Source organism: Arvicanthis niloticus, chromosome 1 (genome assembly GCF_011762505.2).
Source record: "Arvicanthis niloticus isolate mArvNil1 chromosome 1, mArvNil1.pat.X, whole genome shotgun sequence".
NCBI lineage: Eukaryota > Metazoa > Chordata > Mammalia > Rodentia > Muridae > Arvicanthis > Arvicanthis niloticus.
This window is the reverse complement of record NC_047658.1, coordinates 13,122,211-13,147,578: the sequence shown is the minus strand read 5'-3', so window position 1 is coordinate 13,147,578 and position 25,368 is coordinate 13,122,211.

Below are 25,368 nucleotides of genomic sequence, written 5' to 3'. Positions count from 1 at the left end.
ATCTGTCACACCTTATTAGAAAACTGGTACTTAGAATATTGGAAAATAAATGTAATTAGTAATTCATGTACAATTAGTGTCAGTACCGGTTAATTTTTTGTTACCTTGACAAAATCTAGGGTCACTTGGGAAGAAGACCCTCACTTGAGAAAACACCTCCATCAGATTGGTCTGTAGACAAGTCTGTGTGGCATTTTCTATGTAAATGGTTGATGTGAGAGGACCCAGCTCACTGTGGATGGTGCCAACTCTAAGCAGATGATCCTAAGTTGTACATGAAAGCAGGCTGAGCAAGCCATGAGAAGCCATGGCCTGTACTGCAACTCCTGCCTCCAGGTTCCTGCCTCCAGGTTTCTGTCATGGTCTCCTGCCTGAACTTCCCTCAGTAATGAACTGTGAAACTGTAGTGCAAGTTAAATGAACAATTTCTTTTCCAAGTTGGAAAGCTTTAGTCAGAGTGTTTATCACAGCAACAAAAACCTAACTAGGACACAACATTCTACATAAATCGTACAATATTTAAAAAGTTAAACTCTCACTATGAAAAATATGTTTTTACAGTGCACCTTTTCTGTCTTAGTAGACTTTTATGTGCATTGGTAATTTTCATGTATGTATGTCTGTGTGAGGGTGTTGACCCTCTGGAATTGGAGTTATAGAATGGTTGTGAGCTGCCATGCAGGTGCTGGGAACTGAACCTGGATCCTCTAGAAGAGCAGCCAGTGTTCTTTAGCACTGTGTCATTTCTCTAGCCCCATGTCTGTGTTTTTTTTTTAATTCAGTTACTATGATTTTTCAGCTCTAGAAGTCTATGTGGTTCTTTCTCTGTAGTCTTCTTCTCTGACCAGAGTCGTCTTTTCTGTTCACACATTAAGGCCATATTTTCTTTTACTTCTTTGGAAACATCTGTATGAGCTCCTTTAGAGTCACTGCTACCTTTAACATCTAAGCCACATTATATTGTGTTTGGTTCACTACCATCTCATTATGCCTGAAGCCGGTTTCCATCTCTCTCTCTCTCTCTCTCTCTCTCTCTCTCTCTCTCTCTCTCTCTCTCTCTCTCTTTTTTTTCCTTCTTAGGAATGTTTCACTGAATACTGAATATCCTGTATTGCATGTTGTATATAAATTATATCACTCTCCTTTACAAGTGTGTATCCTTTTAGCAGGCATTTCATTTGCAAAAGTTCATCTAGAATCTACAGACATCTTTTGTATGCTTTCTTAATCTAGAACTGTGGGAATCCCTCTTGAACTTGGAAGAAATCAAATCCAAACTTTCTACCCTGGGCATCTTATTTGGATTTGAATGTGAATTTTATTAGGGCAAAAATCTAAAGGTGTCATTACACCTAAGACAACTTTTCTGGTGTCTTACAGGATGCTTGGATGCAAACATACTCGAGGGACCTCTTGATAGTTAACAGTTCCAATGTCTAGCCCCTCCAACACTTCTCTGCCATTAGTCACCACTACTCTCTGTCTTCTGCTCCCAATCCCTTGGCAACTTGCTATGAATTAGAATCATCATGAAAACAAATCTTTGGGCACATCTGTAAAGGATTATATAGACTAAGTTAACTATGGTAGGAAGATCCACTTTTAAAGTGGGTATTACCATCTCATGGGCTAGAGTCTCAGACTGAGGACAAAGGAGAAAACGTACTGAGCACAAGCAACCACGATGCTTTGTTTCATGACTGAAGGAAATGGGACCGGCTACCACGTGTTCCAACCAGCATGCCTTTATTAACATGGTGGACTGTTGGCTCTTGAACCATGAGCCAAAATAAACACTTTCTCAAGTCATGTTTGTCAAAGCAAAAAGACTATCAACTAAGACAGTCCACTGGCAACCTCTCTCTGATGAAGATCAGGCTATCTCTGCTATGTAAAGTTCAGTCTGACCTTGGGCTGTGGACCTACAATGACCCTGCCTCAAGGTTCCTTTCTTTGTTGCTCTACTACGCAGATCCTGGCCACCCATGATTGCTTGAACTTTGGCACCTGGCCCTTCATCTCAGCATGCTCACCACACCCTTCTCACATACCTGCTCGCTGTGCTGACTACCTTGTTTTACATTCATCACACATGCAGAGGACCTAGAGAGCAGGTGGCTCATCTACCGTTTCCCTTACCTTAGAATCACTGTTTCATGTTGTCTTGTATTGCCCCAGACTGGTTGGGTATAATATGTCTAGTTTTAGAGTTACTTGTGAAAGGAGAACGAGTTTCATTGCCAGCCAGCCATCTCCCTCTAGGTAAACGTAGAGGCTTTCTGTTGTCTTAAACATTGACAGCAAAACTTGAAAAAAGAAATCACACACCATACAAAGTCAAACAAAACATGTCTGACCACCTGCATCGTGAGCCACCTGTTTGAGACTCCTGATCTGCCTGCTTGCTTTGCAAAATGTGCTCTTCAGAGAACCAACATCAGCACCACTCCGGCAGGTGCTGGAAATACAGAAGCTTGGGCCCCATCCTAGATGCTCCCCCAGAATCTACAGGATCCCCAGATAATCTGTTGTGTATTTGCATTTTCTCTAGGGCTTCTGAAAGCAACACTGAAAGCAACCTGGACCTCCAGATAAAGCAAGTCCTCTTGGTCCTGCCATGTTGCACTGGCATGGAATAACTGCGGTGCTTGTTCTTATCATCAGAGAGGCTTGGAGACCACTGTGATGGTCACTGAATCATGTGTCTCACTCCAATTAGCCAGTCTGCCTCGTAGGACTGTCCTGACTGGACTCTGGGAAGACAATTATCCAAAGACATAATTCATATAGATAATTATAAGGGTAATTTTATTTCCTCAAGGAATTTTCAGACCATATTTTCAAGATGTCTTACTTACTGACTCAGGCTGCCAGTGATTTTTCTCTCATGTGGTGACTCCAGTTTTAAATTTTCACTTAAAGTTTGCCTCTTCCAGGAAGGCTTGTTTTACTAAGGGCTCTTGAGGGAAACATAGAAACGAGGGTGAATAGGCTTTAATAGAGGTAGGTAGGTAGAGAGATAGATGATAGATAGATAGATAGATAAATGACAGATGATTATTGGCAGATGATAAATAAATGATAGATAAATAGATGGTTATAGATAGATGATGAATAGATGGTAGATAGATGATAGACAGTAGACAGATTATAATTGATATATGATGGATAGGTGATTGAAAGATAATAGATGATAAATAGGTGATAGATGGGTAGATATATGGTAGTTAAAAGATAGATGCTAGGTAAATAATAAATTATTGAGATAGATAGATAGATAATAGGTAGATGGATAGGTAGATGATGGGTGGATGGATGGATGGACAGATGGATAGATAGATGGCAGATAGACAGACAGACAGACAGACAGATGATGGGTAGATTGGTTGACAGAAGTGCATTTATTAGAAGAGTTGATTTATGTGGCTACACAGAGTGAGCATTTTCACTGCAAAGCTAGAGACTCACAGATGTAGTCACTGAGCTTAGTCTAAGTCTCAAAACTCCAGAACCAGGAAGTAAAAGCACCTCTCATCCTGAGGTCAGATGCTGAGAACATGAGCAGGGGTGTGTACCCTAGTTCAAGTCTCAGACGCTGAAGTCCAGAGCATGCCGTCCTGGTGTCCAAGGGCAAAGGAGGAAGGCCCAGCTCTGAGAGGAAGGGCACATTTACCTTCCTGCTGCCTTTTGTTCAGTCTGGGCCTTTGGCTGCTTAGATGCAGGCTGATAACATTAAAGTGGGACTTCTCAGCCCATCGCCTCATGTGCAAAGATTCCGCAGAAATACCCTCACAGACATGCACAGAAATAACGCTGTCAGCTTTCTGGGCATCGCTCAGTTCAGCACCTCTGAAATCTTCAGTAACAAAAGGTGTTCATAAACCTCCCTCAAGAATTGCTGACAGTTTGTTAGGTTTTTTTTGTTTTGTTTTGTTTTGTTGTTGTTGTTTTTTGTTTTTGCCACCACCCTTAGAAGAAACCCAACCTGTACTTCTTGCTCTGACCTCATCGTAGTACCATGCTTGACCCCTGATGGAGTCAAAATGGGTGCCATGATTATACTGTTACCCCTTTACAGACAGCACTTCAAACAAGCCAGTAGCAGTTTTGCCTGAGTCACTCCGGTCATCTATCCACTCACCCCGGTTTAGACTGGATCCCACCAACCACCACATCAGACATCATATCCTATATCACTTCTTCCCGGGTCAGAGGGAGGTGACACTGAGCTGAAGTGACCTCACAGTGGTAACTGTTCCACCACCTGCATGCGGGGTGAGTGATCTCAGATAGCAGAAACAGGGGTGGGTGCAGAGGCATGTCCCACCGACACAGGACACCATTCTTGAGGGGCTCTGCGCCTCCCTCACCGGGGTCAGGATTGTTCAGATGATATGGGGAGCTGCTGAGTGGTGAGCATACAGCAGGAATAAGAGCTGCACCCACTCTGAGTGACCCAAGGGAGTGTGTCTAGCCTCACTAACACTCTTCTCCATGTGCACTTGAATGCGTGATGTCTCTATATTAAATCATGGCTCGAATGTGTAGGGCAATCACACACAATTTGGCTGTTCTGCCCTGGGCATTGGTATGTCCCTAGCAAGGCTTTTTTTTTTTTTTTTTTTTTTTTTTTAGAATTGAGCTTTCCATATTAAAAGACTAAAATAAAGGCCTAACTTCAATCCCCATAATTTCACCCATTCCAAAGAAATAATAAGTGATACAGTTAAATAATTGCATTCAGGGATATTATTTGAAACTTTATTTATAATAATAACAACATAAAATTAGCCTAAATCCAACTATGGAGGATCATCCAAATTATGATCTATCCACATGATGGGATATTACATAGTCATTTAAAATCTTATAACGGAAATTTAATGGCACTGGAAAACACAATATGCAGCGTAATTTTGTTAGATATGTATAAAGTATATAGGGAGATAGTCATGGTTTTCTGTCCCTCAATGACAGTGTTGATTATGGGTGATTTTTAAAAATGTCCTTAAGAGACCTAAAGCCACTGCTGGTGGGAATGGAAATGAATGTTTCTACTATGGAAATCAGTATGAGTTTCCTCAAAAACACTAAAGCAGTAACAGAGGGCCCAGCTATAGCTCTGCTGGGATCTAAGCAGCACAGCACAGCTCAGAGATACCCTGGGTACCCGTGCTCATGGCAACATACATAGTCAGCCTGGGCATCCATCAGCAGATGCGCGATGCAGAAAAGGTACATGTACATGATGGAGTTCTATTCTGTCGAAAAAGAAGGGCTCTACGGAGATAAGAAAGGGACCAACAGGATAAAGGGATAGTAGAAAGATACCAAGTACAATATGCATGTAAGAAAATGTTATACTTAAAACCCAGTCACTCTTTCACACACTGTTCTGGTTTAAGTAGGAAATTTCCCCCTATTAAGCTTAATGTATCTTAGTTGGTTTCTCTATTGTGATGAGACATTGACCAAAAGAAACTTGGGACAAAGGTACTTATTTATCTTACACCTCCAGGTAATAGATAATCACTGAAAGTGAAGTCAGGCAAGAACGCAAGGAAGTAACCAGGTGGCAAGAGCTGACGCAGAAGCTTTGGAGGACTGTGGCTAACTGGCTTTTTCAGCTTGTTTTGTTATATTACCCAGAACCACTTGCCTAGGAATGGCACCTCCCACAATAGGCTGGGCCCTTCACATCAGCTACTAAGGAAGAAAATGTCCACAGACATCTCTACAGGCCTGTCTGACAGAGACAGTTCCTCGACTGCGGCTCCGTTTTCCCTGGTGACCCTAGTTTGTGTCAAGTTGGCAAAACAAAACAAAACAAAACAATCCTCTCACCTGTTTAAGTGCTTGATCTTCAGTTAGCTGTGCTCTTTAGGAAGGCTAGGAACATTTTAGGAAATACATTCTGAGAGTGAGGCTTTGAAAGTTTATAGCCTTACCCCACTTCCAATTCACTCTGTCTGCCTGAGATGTGGCTGAGATGGGTTCTTTCACCTTCCTAACCATGCAGCTTACTGCCAGGTCTTCACCCTTCACCCACCATGATGGACTCTCTTCCTTCTGAAACATATGTATGTGTATATGATATATGTGTGTGTGTGTGTGTGTGTGGTGTGTGTGTTATGTGATACATTATATGTTATATATTATGTTATGTGTTATATATTATTATGTCATATGTTATACATATACATTATGTTGATATTCTCTTGTCTATAAATTGAGGTAGGCAATTTTATTACAGCAAAAGCTGTGACTGATATATACTAACATACATGCAAACTTAAAAATAAAGGTAAACAAATAAAAATAGCTCTATATTATCACATTCTAATCTATTCAACTATTACAAGTCAAGAAGCAAGCAAAATTTTACTGCAAATCATGACTTGGAATTGAAGTCTGAAGGTCTGAATTAGAGATCCTGGGGCTGGGGCGGTGTGATTGTAAAGAGATCTGGAAAGTGGGCAAAGCTTACCTCAGCTCTCCTTTCAGATGGATGCAAAACATAAGCAAGATAGTGTAAATGAACAAATCATGGAACCGGTGGTAGAAAGACAGACAGACCATCGCTCATGTAAGGTGGATGAAGAAACCAGGAGCCACTCTGACAATCGATGTTGGTACTAACCAGATGGCAACTCACCTATGTCTCCTCCAACCCAATGCTGAAATAAGTAACTTTAATAGTATACAGAATATTTTGTTTTGAGGTGAGATAAAAATCTTGATTTGTGTGTCTCTGATTGCTAAGATGGATTTTTATTTATGTATTTATTGTCCATTTTTACTTAAAGATGTTTCTCTCTGTGTATGTGTGTGGATGTGTGTGTGTGTGCCTGTGTGTCTGTCTGTCCGTGTCTGTTTGTGTCTATATGTGTTGGTGTAGATATGCACACATGTGAATATATACTGTGCACCAGGGGTGTCAACACTGAACGTCTTCCTCAATTACTCTCCACCTTATTTTTTGAAACAGGGAGCTTATCAGTTGGCAAGATGGCTGGTCAATCAGCTCCAGGGATTGGCCTGTGCCTGTCCCATCCCTGTCAGAGCAGGAGTTAGAGGTGCAGGGCACCAGACCTGGATGTGCCGTGGTTGCAGGGATTTGTATTCAGGGCCTAATGCTTGAGCAGCAAGCGCTGTTCTTACTGCTCCATCTTACCAGACCTTACTCTTTCTTGTGAGAACTGTCTATTCGCTTCATTTGCCTCTGCGATTCCACGGGCAGCATACTCTACGGCTTTGGTGTTGTGCTGGTGATATGCTTCTTCTATGCCCATAATCCGAAAGTGACATTTGTAATGGTGCCCCACCCCGCCCTGTGTTTTCTTCATGGATTTTTGTAAGCTTATCATTGACTTTTATGGATGATCCAGTCCCTCTACCCTGTCTTCCAGCCCTGATCCTGTTCTTGACACCATTCGTTCTGTTATTGAAGCCTTTGACTGAGGTCTTTATGGAGTTTCTCATTTCTAGCCTCATTTTCGTTTGGCTTTTCTTCTGTAACTCTAGCGCTTTAGTCAACTCTATTTCCATATCCTGTTTACCTCCCTGTCTCATTCCTCTCTTTTTTTTCTTCTCCTTTGAGCTCTTTGTCTGAGTTGAGTTTATCTCCTTGGGGTCCGTTAGTATGAGATTTTTATGGTGGGAGGAAACATGCCGACTTAACTTCCGTGCTCTTTCTGGTTCAGCACTGAGATCTGAGCGCTGACTGTGTCAGTTAAATGTGCCTGGGGCAACGGGCTGAGGATTCTTCACCTAACACTGTGGGGGCCACAGAAAACTGAGGAAGTGTAAGCAAGGAGTTCAGGTTTGGGGAAGTCCTTATGGATTAGAACAGGATCTGGGCAGACCAGAAAGCACAGGCTCAGTGGTCCTTCATATTTAAATTTTATTCACAAAATTATGTCATTTCCATCAAAGCAGATTGAACAGGGAGTGCTCACGTTAAGCCTGGATTTGGAAAGCAAGAGTTCTATTTTTTTTTTTTTAAGGAAAATATCAAAATAAAAGACCTTTTGAGAAGAGCAAAGGGAGCCAGGCAGTGGTGGCGCACGCCTTTAATCCCAGCACTTGGGAGGCAGAGGCAGGCAGATTTCTGAGTTCAAGGCCAGCCTGGTCTACAGAGTGAGTTCCAGGACAGCCAGGGCTACACAGAGAAACCCTGTCTTGAAAAACCAAAGAGAGAGAGAGAGAGAGAGAGAGAGAGAGAGAGAGAGAGAGAGAGAGAGAGAGAGAAGAGCAAAGGGAGCTGTGGGTAGTGAATGAAGTCTTACGTGAATGTGCCTTGGTGGCATGAGCATGGCCATGTCACGGGTGCCAATGCTCAGGCCTCCTGGTGTGAGTACAGACATTGGCTAAGGGCTATCATTTAGCTATAATCTAATATGGGTAGAAAGTACTGACCACAGTTTCCACGTCCTGGATGACTGTGGCCTGAGACCCCTTACCTACCGGGCTTAGATAAGCTAGTTCCAGGTTTCAGCTCTATGAAACAAACATGCTGTGTTTCCATCTCTCCCATCCAAGCTCGTGGACCATGAGATTCTAACTAGGCCTCTCTTGTCTGTCCTTTCTGCATCCCCCGTCACCCCAAGTCAGGTCAAGTCCAACCATGAAGGTTACAACAGAGAACCACTGAGAGGGGAAGAGGAAGACCGAAAGAAGAAATAGGGCGGTATGCATGCAGTGTTTTATATACATGTTTCAAATATCATAATGAAACCTATTACTTTATACAATTAAGACACATTAATAATAAAAGGGGAAAGGCAATTTAAAAAATATTGGCATGCTGACGTGTGCTTGTACTTCTTGCACTTAGAAGGCAGGAGACTCAGTGGTTCAAGGCTAGCCTGAGCCACAAAACAATACTCTGGTGTGTGTGTGTGTGTGTGTGTGTGTGTGTGTGTGTGTGTGTGTGGTGTGTACTGAAAGTTTTTATGCCTAGTGACACAGGAGCCTTTTGGATAGTCAGGACATGAGCCACTACTGATAAATGAACCCCAGGCTGGGGGCTTTACTCAGGAGAGAGTCATTGTTCCCACACACTAATACCTGAAGGAGCCTAAGGCCCAACACTTGCCTTAAACAGAGCAAGATGGGGTCTACCCACAGTCTGATGCTTCAAGAAGCTCTCAGTTAAAAGCACAGTTCCTGCCTTAGATGAAAGAGCAGCAGCTGCCCCTGCCCACCCTGAGCTGCCCTGGGAGAAGCGTTGCAGTCATCACAGGTGGTGGGATACAGCTGCCACTATCAAATGCACTCAATATTTACAGAACTCCAGGATGCAAATGCCCTCAGTCCTAACACTCTGCAGTGACTGGAGAGTGCTCAGTGCACAGGACCTTGATCTGAGTGTGAAATCTTCTCAGATACTGCATGATGCTCCCTAGAGAAGTCACTCTAAGATAATGTAGAGGCACCAGGCATTCCCTTACGGTGCAGCAGCAATATTCAGTGGCAATGAAATGAATCAATGTGTACCGACATGGAAAATCTCCAAAAGCTTTTTGGGTTTTATTTTATTTTTAAAAAAGTTGCTAATCAGAGTGTAAACCATCAAAGCAATTTATACAAAGATAACTCAAAACATTACAATTTTAATTTCTGTGGGTGGGCAAAGGCAGGAAAAGAGAAGATTTACAAACACTGATAATACTGGATAGATCTGGTGGGGGTAGGCAGAACGTGCAGGGGAGGAAATCTAACCTGTTTGTATTTGCATTTATTTCTTTCCAGTGTGGAGGACTGAGCCTGGGTCCGTGAATGTGCCAGAGAAGCACTCTGCTACTGAGTTACAAGCCTAGCCCTTGTCTGGCTTTTTATTTCTGAAACAGGATCTCTCTAAATTGTCTAAGCTGGCCCTGAGCTCCCTCTGCAGCCCACACAGGCCTTGAACTTGTGATCTTCCTGCCATAGGCTTGTGAGTATCTGTGATTACAGGAATAAGCCACCAAACCTGGCTTAAAAATAGTTTTGAAAAAAAAAAAAAAGTGTTCGTGAATTCCCAAGCCATTAACACGGGTTGAAAGAGTTAAAATGGCTGACAAAGAGTGTGTGTAACTAATAACTGGATGAATAAATGAATACACTGTATCAGTTAGAGTTCTTGCCACCATGAAAGACATGAAAGACACCCAAGAGAGAAACAATTTAGATGGAAGAAAGGATGATTTTTTTTTTCTCATGGTGTTAAAGGTTTCTGTCCATGGGCATGGATGGCTCTGTGGTCCCTGGGCCCCATGGTGGGAGTATATGCCAAAGCAAAGCTGATCATCCCTTAGTGGCCAGGAAGCCATGAATCAGTGTAAGACATTCGTTAAGATCAACCACTGTAGACTGGGAACTGTGTATATAACTCACAGTAGCAAACAAACAGATGTAAGATTGACGAGGGACCTTGAAAAGGGAGGATTTACAATGTGACAGAGTCCGAAGGGCAAGGGGGTGGAGAAGGAGGAAGAGGAAAGAGAGACATTGAACAGATCTACTCTTCAAAGGCATGCCCCCATGACCTACTTCCTACAACCAAGCTCCACATCCCAACATACCCAGCACTCCCTGACAATGTTATCAAACTATGAATTAATCAATGGATTGATCCATAGATGAAGACAGAGCCTCTGAGATCCAATAACTCTCCTAAAGTCCCATCTTCGACTGTACTTGCACTATGGGAAGCCTTCAACACGCCAGCCTATGGGAAGGGGCCATACTTCCTTGCTCAAACTATGTGTATACCCTAGACAATAAGTCCAGGTTTTTCATTGTTGAAAAAGGTGCTTACCAATTGGGAAAAGGTAGAAAAAAGAAAAGTGTGCTGCTTGGATAGGATGAAAGTTGAAAGTCTGAATGCTTCTGGACTTAAGATGGAGTTACTTCCTCATAAACTCACAGTATGTTGAAACTACCATGGGTCGGATGCATTTGACATAACTGGGCACAGTGTACTACAGAGCTCCGGGACTCGCTGCCATCTTGATCACGCTGCTGCTGCTGCTTACATTGTATGTATGTGTCGCTAGTCTAGAAAAGGTGCAGCATTCCAAATTCAAAAGTGTCATTTCTATGGAAAGTCTATTGCTGTATTGTATCACGTAAATATCAGGGATTCAAAACATTGTAAGTCAGAGACCGTGTGTATAAATGAGAACTCAAAGGTTTTTCTTTTCTTTTTTAACTTTTTATTGATTCTTCGTGAGTTTCATATCAGGCACCCAAGTCCCACTCATCTCCTGCCCCTCATATTCACCCTTCACCTACACCACCACCAACAACAACAACTGCCAAACATAGAAAGCATCTCATCACTGAAGCTGTAGTGAATCACAGTGTCTCCCACACATCTTCACTTGCAAATATTATTGCAATAGTCTGGTTCAAGATCTTTGGCTTCTATGGCACCATCAATATTGGACCTTCATTGGGATCCCTGTATCACCAATTTGAGCTCTCCAGCACCCTCCAACTAGGTTACCCAATACTGGCATTGATCGGAGGCACAGTAGGCTCTCCTGCTCTCATGCTCTCAGGGCAGGCCCACACTCATCCCTGCCACCAGGGCCAGCTCCACTGTGCTGCCTTTTATGACCAGCCCCTGAACATCCACATGGTCCCCTGCAGCTTCTTCAACCAAGGACACTCCATGTTCTCTAGTAGTAATATGAACCACAGTCATTGACAGTGACCCCTGGTGATGTGTAGCCATTAACTCAGACATGGCCCTCAGTAGCAGCTCAGGCTAGGATTTCACCATGGCCTAGGTGGCAGGGATAGCCACTCACAACAGGCTCCTCCCCTCTACCTTCGAGTCTCCAGGCCCATCTCTCTTCAAAATGCTCAAGCTGCTCTGTTTCTCTCTCTCTTCCATTGACTACCACATACTAACTTGCGGGTGCCTGATGCAGGCCTCTGAGTGCCATCCTCCATTCATGCTGCATTGTATAGTGGCAAACAAGTGTCTATGACTGGCTTGTGCATGAGCACTGGAGGGCAGTTCTGTGGGTGGCCTGGTGGGCCATAGGTCTCTGTCTGCCTCCCTCCTCCCACGCTGGACTGCCTGGATTTAATTTGATTTGTATGGGTCCTATGCATAAGACAGCTTTGGCCACCAAGATAGAATGACAAAGGACTGCCATCTGCTCTGCCCCTGACTGATAGAATAACACCACCAGCAGCAAGGTGTCTCTTTGCCCATTGCCAGGTGGATCAAAGATTTTTTTTTAAAAGACTGACTTAGCCGGGCAGTGGTGGCACATGCCTTTAATCCCAGCACTTGGGAGGCAGAGGCAGGTGGATTTCTGAGTTTGAGGCCAGCCTGGTCTACAGAGTAAGTTCCAGGACAGCCAGAGATACACAGAGAAACCCTGTCTTGAAAAAACAAACAAACAAACAAACAAACAAACAAAAAGACTGACTTAGAGACATGAGTTAGGAGAGAGTTAGGATATGAGAGATTGGAGGAAGAGCAGAGAGAGAGAGAGAGAGAGAGAGAGAGAGAGAGAGAGAGAGAGAGAGAATAGGAATATCCAGCTGGTTGAGTATTAAGACTTGGAGATTCTGGATATGAGAATGTGAGACTTCTTGCCTTTTTCCATGAAGCTGAAATCACCAACTGAACAGAAATAAGTAATTTTACAGCAAAGGGAAATACAGAAGAGGGTTTTGCAGACAGAGGAGTCGAGCTGGCCAGATGCAGCTAAGAACCGGAATAAGCAACATTCAAGAATCTAGTCCAAAGTCTGGCCAAGGATAAAGTGGTAGAAAGATTGCCCAAAGCCTCAGTTTCCAAAGTAGGAGGCCATTCCTGGATCACGGGTTAGCATGGTGTTGGAATGTTGGAGTATGTGATGGGTGGCCACCACTGAGGCAGGCCCTTGGGGAGCGTTCAGTGAAGCTGAGTACTGACCAGTCTCTGCTCACTGTACACAAGTCAGCTCCACTATGACCGAAAGATGAGGTCTCGAACTACCGAAGAAATCAAGCAACACAAAGGTCAGCAGCCAACGGATTGGTCATTTTTCGACATTAGAATGATTTTTACAGGAGATAAAGCTGTCATTTTTGTATTGAGAAAAACATTGGGCTCCTAGCCCAAGGATGTGGGGATATCTGATGTCATAGTTTGCTTTCTAGTGTTGTGATAAACCCTGTGACCACAGGCAACTTGGGAAAGAAAGGGCTTATTTCAGTGTACATTTTACACTTCACCATGAAGAGAAGTCAGGGCAGGAACTCAAGTCAGGAATCTGGAAGCATTGCTTGCTGTCTTGCTCTCCGTGGCTTTCTCATCCTGCCTTCGGATACACTGAAGACCGTATGCCCATGGATGGCACCACCCACAGTAGGCTAGACCTCCCACAACAAACATTAATCAAGAAAATTCTTCACAGACATACCCACAGGTGCAAGTGAATGAGACATTTTCTCATTTAGGGTTCCTCTTCCCATTTGATGCTAATTGTATTAAGTTGATAAAAAAGAAATCTAACCAGGGCATTGGGTGATGTTTTGTCTAGAGAGGTGAGACAAATTCCCCATATACAACCTGACATTCACTGACCTCTCTGTGACCCTTGGAAATGCCTTAGAAAACCTGATAAGTGAAACTAAGACAATCACAGGCTGCTAATGTCATTTGGCACCAAAGAACGGGCTCCAGAGAGGTCCCTCATGTGTAGTGGTCAGACACGTGACAACCTACAATAAAGGATGGTAGTTTCCAAACTTCACAAACATGCATGTTCTACAATAGGCATATATGTACATTTGTATATGTGTTGTTTAAATGTACATGCATGTATATATGCATATATGTTTATGTACATAAACATTCTGCAAGGTATATATACTTTAATGTATATAATACATAAAATATATAATACATAAATATATAATATATAAAAATATATAATACATAAAATAAAATTATGGCTCAATTCTCTGGGCCTTTTGAGTCTTTCTTCTTTTATCGGGAAGATTGTCAGAGTCCCCAGCGCACCTGCACTGAGACTTGCTGGCCTTGGAGTTCCAGAGCCACAGTGTCCTCCTGACGGAAGTGAAGTGGGCACCATCTACCTATGTCCCACGGAGAGTGAGCAGATGATTGTTCTGTATCCCCCCTAAGACACTCTGAGGTCACAAACTATGATGCTGCTTAATATTCATATCGACATTCACTTCTAAGGGAAGAGCCCCCCGACCAGCATCCACCCCAAAGCCCTGACCCCTTGGGCATTCAAGTTGCTACTGAGTCCACACAGTCCCAGGCTGCAGGCATCAGGAACATAACCTGCCCAGGATACACTTGTTGAGAGAATACAGTGACTGGCAGTTCTAACTTTCTGAAACCTTATAAAGGTACCAGAGAAAGTTCTTCTAAGTCTTCTTCAAAACAGATCTTCAAACACACCCCAAGTGTGGGTTTCCCTTACTCCTTCGGCAGACAGCATACCCCCCTTGAGTCTGAATCATCTTCTCCCTTTGGCATTGCAAAAATTTTTCCTGACAGCCAACAGAAGACAGTTTCCTTCTAATTGTTGGTTTACGTCTCACGGATGTCGGCAGAGCTTCCCATCTCTAATCCTCACCTGCTCGTTCATTAACTATCAAGTGTGGCTTTTTGGAACAATTATATTCTGTCCTACTGTCAGCTCTCTCCATGTAGGTAGCGAATGCATCCCAGCTCCTCGCGTGGGATGAAAATTACAGCTGGCATGCCCGAACTTGAAGAATTACTGCACCCAACACACAGTTAAATAATGAATGTTTAGCAGTGCACATTGGAATAGGCAAAAGATATGAAATATCTACTCTTCTAAGTGGGATCTACTAAGCAGTTTTTGTAAAAAAAAAAAAAAAAAAGGGGGGAAGACAGACTATTGAATCCTGATCTGCCCCCAGATCAGGATTCAACACCCTGGATGTTAGTGCATTTGCAGAGTCTAGCTGGCAGGGTCATCTCATCTGTGAAATGGGGACAATGATCATGGTCTTTATGGAGATGGGTACTATAGAGGGAAGGCTTAGCAGGGAGCCTGGCACACAGTAAGTGTGCAATAAGAATTTGTCATTGTCACCTGCAGACTGGCCCTCCCAGGAAGGCTGGTGCAGTGTGGAGATGCTTCCTCCTGCACAGTACATACCTGTGTGCACTAATCCCAGGCTCAGAGTCTGACTTAATGCCACAGTTAAGTTGTAGGCAGGACCTTCTTTCCTGCCAAGCGTGGTGGAAGGTTCTGGAAAGATATGGAGAAGTAGAGCTAGGGAGGAACTGGAAGCCTTACAGAAATAAGAACTCTGGCTCAGACACTGTGCCTGTGCTCCATGCTTACAGAGCCTTCCTTGAGCCTCCATTAGGCCAGGATCCTGCAGGCCTAGGGGTCACACCTACCCAGAGTGTTAATACGTTCATTTGGGCATTTTAGTATCTGCCATTTAGTATCCTCCATTACTGAAATGTTCCCAAGCCAGGGCAATGTGTGGCTCATGTGATCCTCATCTCGGGGCCACCCTCACAGACATAAATCATCACCCCAGTATGCCCTGAGCCAAATAGGTAGATTAGTTGGGGAAAAAAGATGGAGCCCAGGGAAGTGTCTTAGTTAGGGTTTCTATTACTATGATAAAATACCACAGCCAAAAGCAACTTACACTTTCATATCACAGTCCATCATCAAAGGCATACAGGGCAGGAGCTGATGCAGAGGCCGTGGAGGGGTGCTGCTTACTGGCTTGTTTCTCCTGGCTTGCTCTGTCTGCTTTCTCAAAACACCAAGGATCACCTGCCCAGGGGCAGCGCCACTCACGGTGATCATCAACCCAGAAAATTCCCCACATTTGCTTGCTGGGCCAATCTGATGGAAGCATTTCTCATTTGACTGTAGCTGGTGTCAATTTGACATGGAACTATCCAGTCCAATGCTGGATACATTAAGTACAGCAAGATGAATGAATGCACATGTGTGAGTGTGTGTGTGCACTTGTGTGTGTGTGTGTGTGCAAGCCTAGCCAGTGTGTGTGCACATGCATATGTTCGTGTGTGTGTGTGTGTGTGTGTGTGTGTGTGTGTGTGTGTGTGTGTGAAATTGTTCCTGTAGGAGCAGACCTTAGGGTAAGGGACACACCCATGAGGTGGGTCACTCAGAGTCCTTAGGGTCAGTGATATTGATCTCTACTGGATTGTGACAGAGGGGAAGGGGGCACAGTATTTTATTTATACCTCACCAAAGCCCAGAGAGTGGTTAGGAATGTGCACTTCACCCAGGGCCAAATGGTATGTGGTCAGGTGCTTTCTAACCTCCTTCCTGACTCTGTGGTCTCCACAAAGTGTCCTCTTTATATCAGCTCCGTTACCCACAAAACAAGAATAAGTCAGGCACAGGTCAGGCATGCAATCTAGACCTTGGAAAGCTGAGGCAGGAGGATGAGAGTTAGAACCCAGCCTAGGTTACATGGTGTGTTCCAGGCCAGCCTGGAAAGTGACCAAGGAAGACACTCATAGCCAATCTCTGGTTTCCACATACCTGTGCACACACGACCACACATATGCATATGCACTTACACACAGCACATACACATGTCTTCGTGGAATATAAAGAAGCCATTACCTCCCTGAGCCTCGTTGTCTTTATGAGTTTCTTGTGGCTACCGCAGCAAACTTAGTGGCTTCAAACAACAGTCTTTTATGGCATCAGTTTCTAGAAGCTGGGTCATCCTCCCACAGGCTCCAGGGATGAGTCCGTTCCCTGCCTTTTCTCAGGCTACATGGCCTTGCTTCAGTGTCTGTCTTCACATGGCTTTTTCCTCCCTGCTACTCCCTCTGTGTCTGTTATGTAGGCTTAGGTAAAAGTGTTATATATGAATCCTGATAGTCAGCTCACTTCAAACAGTTGCTTTTGATCGAAACAGTCTCCAGATACAATTTGCATACAGAATGAGATGTCCCCCTGTAGAGTCCTAGACAAAGTGTTCACCAGGGACAGGGACAGGTAGGGACACTTTAAGCATCACTAGTTGATCACCTCTATCATGCTAGTAACACACGGGGTTAGAACGTAAAAGCTAACTTGTAAAATAGGCCTGTTGTGGAGGGTGAGGAAGCTACCAAAATTTAAAATGTCCATCCCCTTGCTTGAGCTGTCATCATGAAGCCCCTAGAGGGTGATCCACAAGTGCAGAGACCTAACTTGCTCAGAGATATTTCTAATGGTGTTTTTGCCGATAGCAGAGAGGGTGGGCTAGCCTGTAGCTCAGTGGTAGAGCCTGGGTTCAATGCACAACGCTAAAATATAAAGATAATATAGATGAGGAAAATGAAGAATGAAAGGGAGACGAGAGGGAAAAGAGAAAGAAACGACAACAGAATCCTCTATAGAGCAATGGCTTAAATGGTCACAACTGCACCTAAGCTGTGATCAAGTGACTGGATGACAGGGAAGGTGGGGACCTATGAAAAGCCAGTCACCAGCAATACCTGCAAAATGACCTGTTATCAGGCCCTCAACATCTGCATGCACTTGTAAGCATGGATGACATTCTGCTTCTGCGTCACAACACACAGGTAAGGGGTCAGGAAAGATCTGACTTGCAAGGCAGCTGACTTACATCCTGCTGCGGGACCCTGACACTCTTGAGGCTCTGTTAGAGACTGAGCCTTTGGCCTTGCCTGCACACCGCATTTGCCTCTTCCCCTGCTTAGAAAGGCTCCCTGGAAAGCCTCATGAGGGTGGTTGGGAGACGTTACAGGCAGGCCTTGGGCATCTGAAAAGTTTGAATGGGAGAATGAGTACCCTGCTGCCTAGCCATGTTTAGGAGACCCCATTGATAAATCCTACCTGCCCTTGGTGTCCCTGGGACATCTGCTTGCATAAGAACAAAGCAGGAGGCTTCAAGGGCATGCCCTCTGAGTTCCAAGGCCAGTAACCAGAGGCAGTCACATGTCCTGTATTGGGTCCTAAGCACAGGGAGGGGGCGACAGAGGCGCCCGGTGAATCATCACAAAGCTATGCCACACAGGTGCAGTGTAACAGTGATATGCTGGGAACCTAGCCCCTGGTGGGCCGGGCTGAAGGGAGAGCCCAATGTACCAATCCCCTGGGCTGAAATACAACACACCCTACCCGCTAGCTCCAAGACTGGAGCCTGGCATTAGCTTTCCCACTTTTGTGGCTTTTGTTTTTCCGCAGTGGATGCATGTCTAAGGTCCTGCCTCTGTAAGCAGATCTGATTGTTGGGAGACTGGTGATTTTCAGGCTGGGCAGCTAGGGCCTCTGCTTTCCTGCATTTTAGAGATGTGAAGTTGTTGTCTTATGAGGCCGTGTGATCAACCTGAGCCAAGCCAGTTATCTGGGCTCTGGGTTGCTGTAGGAAAGGCATTTCTAAGGAAGAAAGCAGATTGCTCCAAGTAGATCCACAAGCCTACCCCAGTCATTGCTCAGGATGCCTTGGTGTGGATGGAGCAGCCACTGGGAAACCATGAGGAAGGAGCCCCCTGAGAGTCAAGGCTCGAAGAGGGCCTCTGGACTATAAAAGACAGCAGCTGTCAGTGGGCTTCCTCATCTGAGACAGTGGAGACTGGGCAGGTGAGTCTACAGGAGTAGAGTGTGAAACCATCTTTTTTGGTTTTTGCAGTTTTACCAGGTTATATTATTATTTTTTAATTTCATGCTCATGCCCTGTATGTACATTATTTCCTTCTTCCTCTACTCACTCCAATCATTCCCATGTTCCCCAGGACCCCTCAAGCTTTCTCATATTCATGGCTTTTTTTCTTTATTGTTCTACACACACACACACACACACAGCCTGTTGCTCATATAGTATATGTTCTTAGGGCTGACTACTACCACGTTGTATTAGATAACTAATAAGGAGATTCATCCCTGGGGAAGACTACCTTTTCCTCTCTCAGTAGTCATTAGTTGTCTTTAGTAGCTCTTTATTTAGGGATGGGTCCCCATGGGATTTCCCCCATCCACATTGGCAGGTTAACTGATGCTGCCATTGTTCAGATCTTGTTCAGGCAGCCACGTTGTTGAACTATGGAGAATTGACCGTGCCATGCCCAGATCCAACAGATACATCCGCAACACCACATCTATACCAAAGTCTCAGAGAACAGCATGGGAGTGGGGACAGGAAGCTTATCAGAGCCAGAGGAACAGAGAGGCTGCTGGGAAATTGTGTGTTCCGTTTATGCCCAGGAAGTTCCACTGAGAAGTCACTTTCAGTGAGAGCCAATGAACACTGCTGATGCTTCTTCCTGACGAAGAGGAGATTCCTCCCAGAGGCTCCATGAAAAGGAATTAGATTTCTCATGCAGGTGAGAAGCGCATGCAAAAAGCAAGACAAAGATTTACTCAGGCATATGGTTTCACCGCCTTTGGTCTGGGGCAAGGCAGAGCATTGTGACATCAGAAGCGTGTGGCAGAACCTGCTCACTTTGTGGCATCCAGGAAGCAGAGAGAGCACATGGCTAAACACAGCATACAAGAAAACTCCAATGCCCCACTTCCTTTCTCTGGGTCCACCCCTAAATGTCTCCAGCACCTCCCCTAATGGCACCAGATTATGAATGCATGGATGGACTAAACCATTGATTAGCCTAGACCCTCACAATCAAACTGTCTCCAGAAATCCTCTGGATCTGCTCCATGCCTGTCAATTCAGTCAAGTCGGTAATCTTGATTAAGCATTATGGTGCTGAAGAGATGGCCCAGAAGTCAAAAACACTTGCTGTTCTTGCAGAGGACTTTAGTTCAGTTCCCAGCAGCCACATGGCAGCTAACACCTGACTTTAACTCCAGTTCCAGGGGACCCAAATGTCTCTTCTGGACTCTGTGGGTACTGCACACATGGTGCACAGACATACACGCCAGCAAACTACTCATATATGTGAAATAAATAATTTTTAAAAACCTAACCATAAGGAGACGGGAACCGGTTTTTCATCCCATCTTTTCTTGGACTCGTGGAGAAACTACGAGGACAGAAGGCTTCAACGGCTCAGTATCACTAGGAAGTTGCAGCCAAACGTTCCAGAGCTTTCTACCCTTGGCAGCAGATAACAGCAAATGCAGAGAGTTCACATGTGTGGTGATTGGACACTGGCTCTGTGAGCAACCCCAGTGGAAGGACATGGGAAGATTTCTTGGAAATCTCAGCTACTTCTAAGAGTAGGAGGCAGCCTTGAGTAGCCCAGTAACTCTAGGCCCCTTACAGCAAACGCCATATTGCAGACAGGGATTCTTAATGGCCACTGGGGTCCAAGGCACATTCTCTTTCAATAATCCTCTTCAGCTCTATTTCAAGATCCCTGTCCCTACTACCCAGACCAGTACTACTTCCTTTAGGCAAAGTTAGGGTACCAAGCTAACATGGCTTGCACTATCTTTCCAACCAAATGTTAACTTCTACCTGTCAGCATGATAATATGCCTCCTGGTGTGAGGTTCCATGGATGCCAAAGCTACTCCAGGAAATCTCCGGTATGGAAGCAGTCAGCTTCTGACTTCTGACACAGTGACAGCAGAGGAGCTCACTTGGGTAGTCTGTATTCTCCTCTACTCCTCTCAGCACTGGCCAGTTGATGGGTCAGTATCATCAAAATGCCTTACTGGGAGAATTGCTTATTCGACGTGTAGTCCTCCTGAGAGCTCAATCTGTGGTCTTCTTGGCTTCGTGTATTTCAGGAGAATATCACAGCAGTGAGAGTAGCTATCAAAGGCTATTGCTGACATCTTAGCAGACAAGAAGCAGAGGCCATCTGCAGGGATCTACAGTAGGTCTCCAGAACCTCTAAGCTGGGTACCAAGTGTTCAACCCATGAGACTGGGGAGATGTTTCATGATCAAACAGTAGCATGAGTCTGGGAGCATCACACAGCATCCAAAGACCTAGCCTGCTAGCATGAGAACCAGGTGTCATGGTTTAGATATAAAGAATCTTTTCCAGGGCCCCTACTTATATGTTAAAGGCTTTGTTCTAGTACATTGATCAGAGGTGAGGCTTGAAAGGATGGTGCTGTCTGTATAGATGGACTAGTCTGTTAGTAGATTTATAATTTAATGCATTATTGGAAAGTGGGGCAAACTGTGGATGGTGGGGCCTGACAAGAAGGAATGGGTCACTGTTGCCTTTCTCTGTGGGGTATACCTTGTTCCTAACAATAGTGACAGTTACATTGGCTCTTCTTCTTCTTCTTCTTCTTCTTCTTCTTCTTCTTCTTCTTCTTCTTCTTCTTCTTCTTCTTCTCCTTCTCCTTCTCCTTCTCCTTCTCCTTCTCCTTCTCCTTCTCCTTCTCCTTCTCCTTCTCCTCCTCCTCCTCCTCCTCCTCCTCCTCCTCCTCCTCCTCCTCCTCCTCCTCCTCCTCCTCCTCCTCTTCTTCTTCTTCTTCTTCTTCTTCTTCTTCTTCTTCTTCTTCTTCTTCTTCTTCTTCTTCTTCTCTTCTTCTTCTTCTTCTTCTTCTTCTTCTTCTTCTTCTTCTTCTTCTTCTTCTTCTTCTTCTTCTTCTTCTCCTTCTCCTTCTCCTTCTCCTTCTCCTTCTCCTTCTCCTTCTCCTTCTCCCCTTCTCCTCCTCTTCCTCCTCCTTTTCTTCTTCTTTCTTCCTTCTTCTTCTTCTTCTTCTTCTTCTTCTTCTTCTTCTTCTTCTTCTTCTTCTTCTTCTTCTTCCTTCCCCTTCCCCTTCTTCCCCTTCCTTCCCCTTCCCCTTCTTCCCCTTCCTTCCCCTTCCCCTTCTTCCCCTTCCCCTTCCTTCCCCTTCCCCTTCTTCCCCTTCCTTCCCCTTCCCCTTCTTCCCCTTCCCCTTCCTTCCCCTTCCCCTTCCCCTTCCCCTTCCCCTTCTTCCCCTTCCCCTTCCCCTTCCCCTTCCCCTTCCCCTTCCCCTTCCCCTTCCCCTTCCCCTTCCCCTTCCCCTTCCCCTTCCCCTTCCCCTTCCCCTTCCCCTTCCCCTTCCCCTCCTCCTCCTCCTCCTCCTCCTCCTCCTCCTCCTCCTCCTCCTTCTCCTTCTCCTTTTTCCTCCTCCTCTTCTTCTTCATCCTCCTCTTCCACCTCCTTATCCTCCCCTTCTTCCTCTCTCTTCCTCTTCTTTGTCTTCCTCCTCCCTCTCCCTCCTCCTTCTCCCTCCTCCCTGTCCTTTATTTTTCTGTCTACTCCCCATTTTTACTGCCCCAACCTTCGTTTTATTTCTCTCTTTTCTGCTCACCATGAAGTGAGAAGTCTCTTGGCAAACACTCCCAGTGCCTCACCTCAGATCCACACCAGACTCAAGTGGAATTGCCCTGAGGTGTCTGCAACTGTAACCCAAGATAAATCTCCTTCTTTTAGATTGTTTCCTGAGTACTTTTTCAAAGCAATAAAGAGTCAAATATAGTGGATAATCCCTGTTCATACAGTGCCTACCTTGCGCTAAGCCTCAGCCAAGGGCTATCAGATAGGGCATGGAGAGAAGATAGCCCCTCCTCTGTTCTCAGCTTCAAGAAAAAGAAAAACCAGATATACGCCTATGGGGCTGGAGAAGATTCTGCCTGGGGCCAAAAAATCCAGCCATGGCATGGTAGAAGCCTGGGTACAGAGCTTTTAGTAGGACAATAGAGTCATGATTCCAAATTTAGGAGCACCTAGACCTGGATGTGTGGTCACTCTTAGGCTGCAGCGATAGCCTTGCTGTCCAGTCTCCCTAGGGGTCCACTGTTCCTTTAAGGGGTCCTACCTCCCAGGACTTTTGTGGAAAGAAGCTCAAAGAGCAAAAACTATCTGGCTCCACTAGACAGACCCTCACGGGGACCTTGTTTTCAAATTTTGCCTTCTTGGTGAGGAGTCCCTTTTAAACCTCTACTGCTGCCCCATATGTCTTCCATTCACCTGCTTGCCTCCTGGCCTATCAACACCGCTGGAGATCCTTAGCAGGTGGCAGGGAGAAAAGATCCAGCCCCCAGGTGCTCCCAGACTAGAGAAGAGACCCACCTGTGAGCAGATTGCAGCACAAAGCAGTGACAGATGTTTGCCCAGGGGGCCTCGGCAGTGACTGATGGTGCCTGAGGGTATCCCCAGGGCATGCCAGGCGGAGATACTCTGATGCTAACAGGCACCCAGCGTGTTCATTCAGTTTTTTTTTTTTTTTTTTTAACTATATGTTCCTTCATCGCCTTCATTCATCATTTCTTGATTGTCTATTTTGTGCCTCGTACAGAAACAATCTCTTCCCTTCCTGTCTGCCCTCAGAGAAGTCCTGAGGCCATTGGTCATGCGATGAGCGAGCGCTGTATGTACAGGTAGTCAGTAAATGTATGCTGAGGCTGTGGCCTTTGGCGTCAAGTGCTCCAAGAGGCTGCTCAGTGGTTTCAAAGGAGGAACAGGTAGGGCCACGGAGAACTGAGGTGTAGATCTGTACTGACACCCACAAAACGGCTTTCCCCCAATGGCTGATGGGTACTGGCATGTCAGAGCCCAGCCCTGGCCTCTTGGGTGGAATGTAGCCGAGCTGTGTGTTTCCCAGGGTTCTGCCATGGAATCGAGCCCCGACTGATCGCTTTATTAACTGAGCAATTCACAGCCTCCACTTACCGGAATTCCACAAGTCAATGATTTGATCTCAAATGCTTGGCTCACAATTTGTGAAAATGGTCTCCATCGGCAAAACCCTGGGTCAGAGAGCTCAGATTGGTGGCTCCTGCTTGTCACTCACCCCTACTCCAGTCAGTTCATCTTTCAGGCATTCCCCTCAGCCCCAAATGTTACACCAGCCTCTTTTGTGGGACCGTTCTGATTTGAGATCCACCAACCCTCAAGCATAATTACCTTCCCCACATGAGTGACCTGGCTGGGAGTAAGACCAACTTCATAATTCTGTCTAAACACAGCAGCCTCTGGATTCAGGGAACATACCCAGTGCTTGTTCCTGTGCAGGCTTGAGACTAGTCTGACCCACAGGGGTGAGCTTTCTTTCTCCAAAGTGCATGATTCATAGGCACAAGTGATCGGACTCTCCAGGCATTTGGAACACTCTCACACACAACGACATCAGTTTGATTATGCTTCTTTTGATTGGCTGACCCGTTTATTTTGTGCCCCCATCCTTAGCCCCTGACCCAAATAATGTCCCCAATGTATTCACCCTGCAGCTTTTGCCCCTCACTCCCCCCCCCCCCCCCCCCGCCGCCTTTCTTCTGCAGAGTGACCCAGGCTCAGGCACCAAAGAAAGAGAAAATAATTTGGTGTATCCTGGATGGGCTGGCCAGGTTAACCTTTCCAGAACCTGTGTCTGGGCCTGACTGCACAGAATCCTGTGGAAACTTCCTCCTCTCTAGATAACCCAATAAACCAGCCTTGGCTTTGCCACTCCTCCTCCAGCTTGAAAACAGCATTTTTATTTCATGTACCATCCTTCCTCCCTGGGAAAAGCCCCAGTTATCCATGGGAAAGTGCTGGGTAGATAAATACAGGGTGTCAATTGGTCAGTTAATAAAATGGTCAGCTGAGACTTGTTTCTATGACAGGACCCTGGGCAACACACAGCTCAGCTGCATCCCACCCAAGAGGGCAGGGCTAGGCTCTGACACACTAGTTCCAGTCAGTCACTGGGTAAAAATTGTTCTGTGGGTGTTAGCATCCTGATGTTTCAGGCCTGTCATGAGGACAGAGAAGTTTTCTGAGGCTTAGGATGAATCCCCAAGCAAAGATATGCAATTGTTCTGTCCAATATACACCCTCACATGGTCTTTATCCAAGAGGCACAGAGAGGGACTTTTGGATGCCCTAACACACAATGCCTAGAACAGACCACCTTACAAACCCCACCCGAATTCCCCAGCATGAGAAACAGCCCTTCAGTCCAGCAAGCAGATCCTGTGAGCTGTCTGCCACTGGCTGGCTTTGTCTTTTTCCCAACTCTTAAGTTATCCACTAGACAGGAGACTATGCCTGTCTGCTCTGAGACTAATGAGCTATCTCCCCAAATGACAGGCAGAACACCCTAAGAACAGGGACTTAGTTTCACTTGCTGCCCACTCTTGGGGTTTCTATTGTTGTGGTTGCTTTGAGACAAAACATGTAGTCCATGCTGGTCTGGAACTCACTATTTAGGTCAGAGTGGATTTAAAATCCAAATCCTCCTACCTTGGCCTCCTAGGGGCCTGGGATTCCATGCATGCAGTTTCACACGGACTTTCATTTCCTATTTTATCCTAAGTGTCTGGAACAGTTTCTACCCCGAAAAACACAGCAAATATCCAGAAGGAAGCAATGCTATCTATACAATTCTCAGAGCTCAGCTGTCAGTCAAGTCTGTCTCTAGGGAACAGGTCATTGGCCACAGCTTATATGGAGCGCCTTTTGTTTGCTTCCCCTGGGTCCTAGC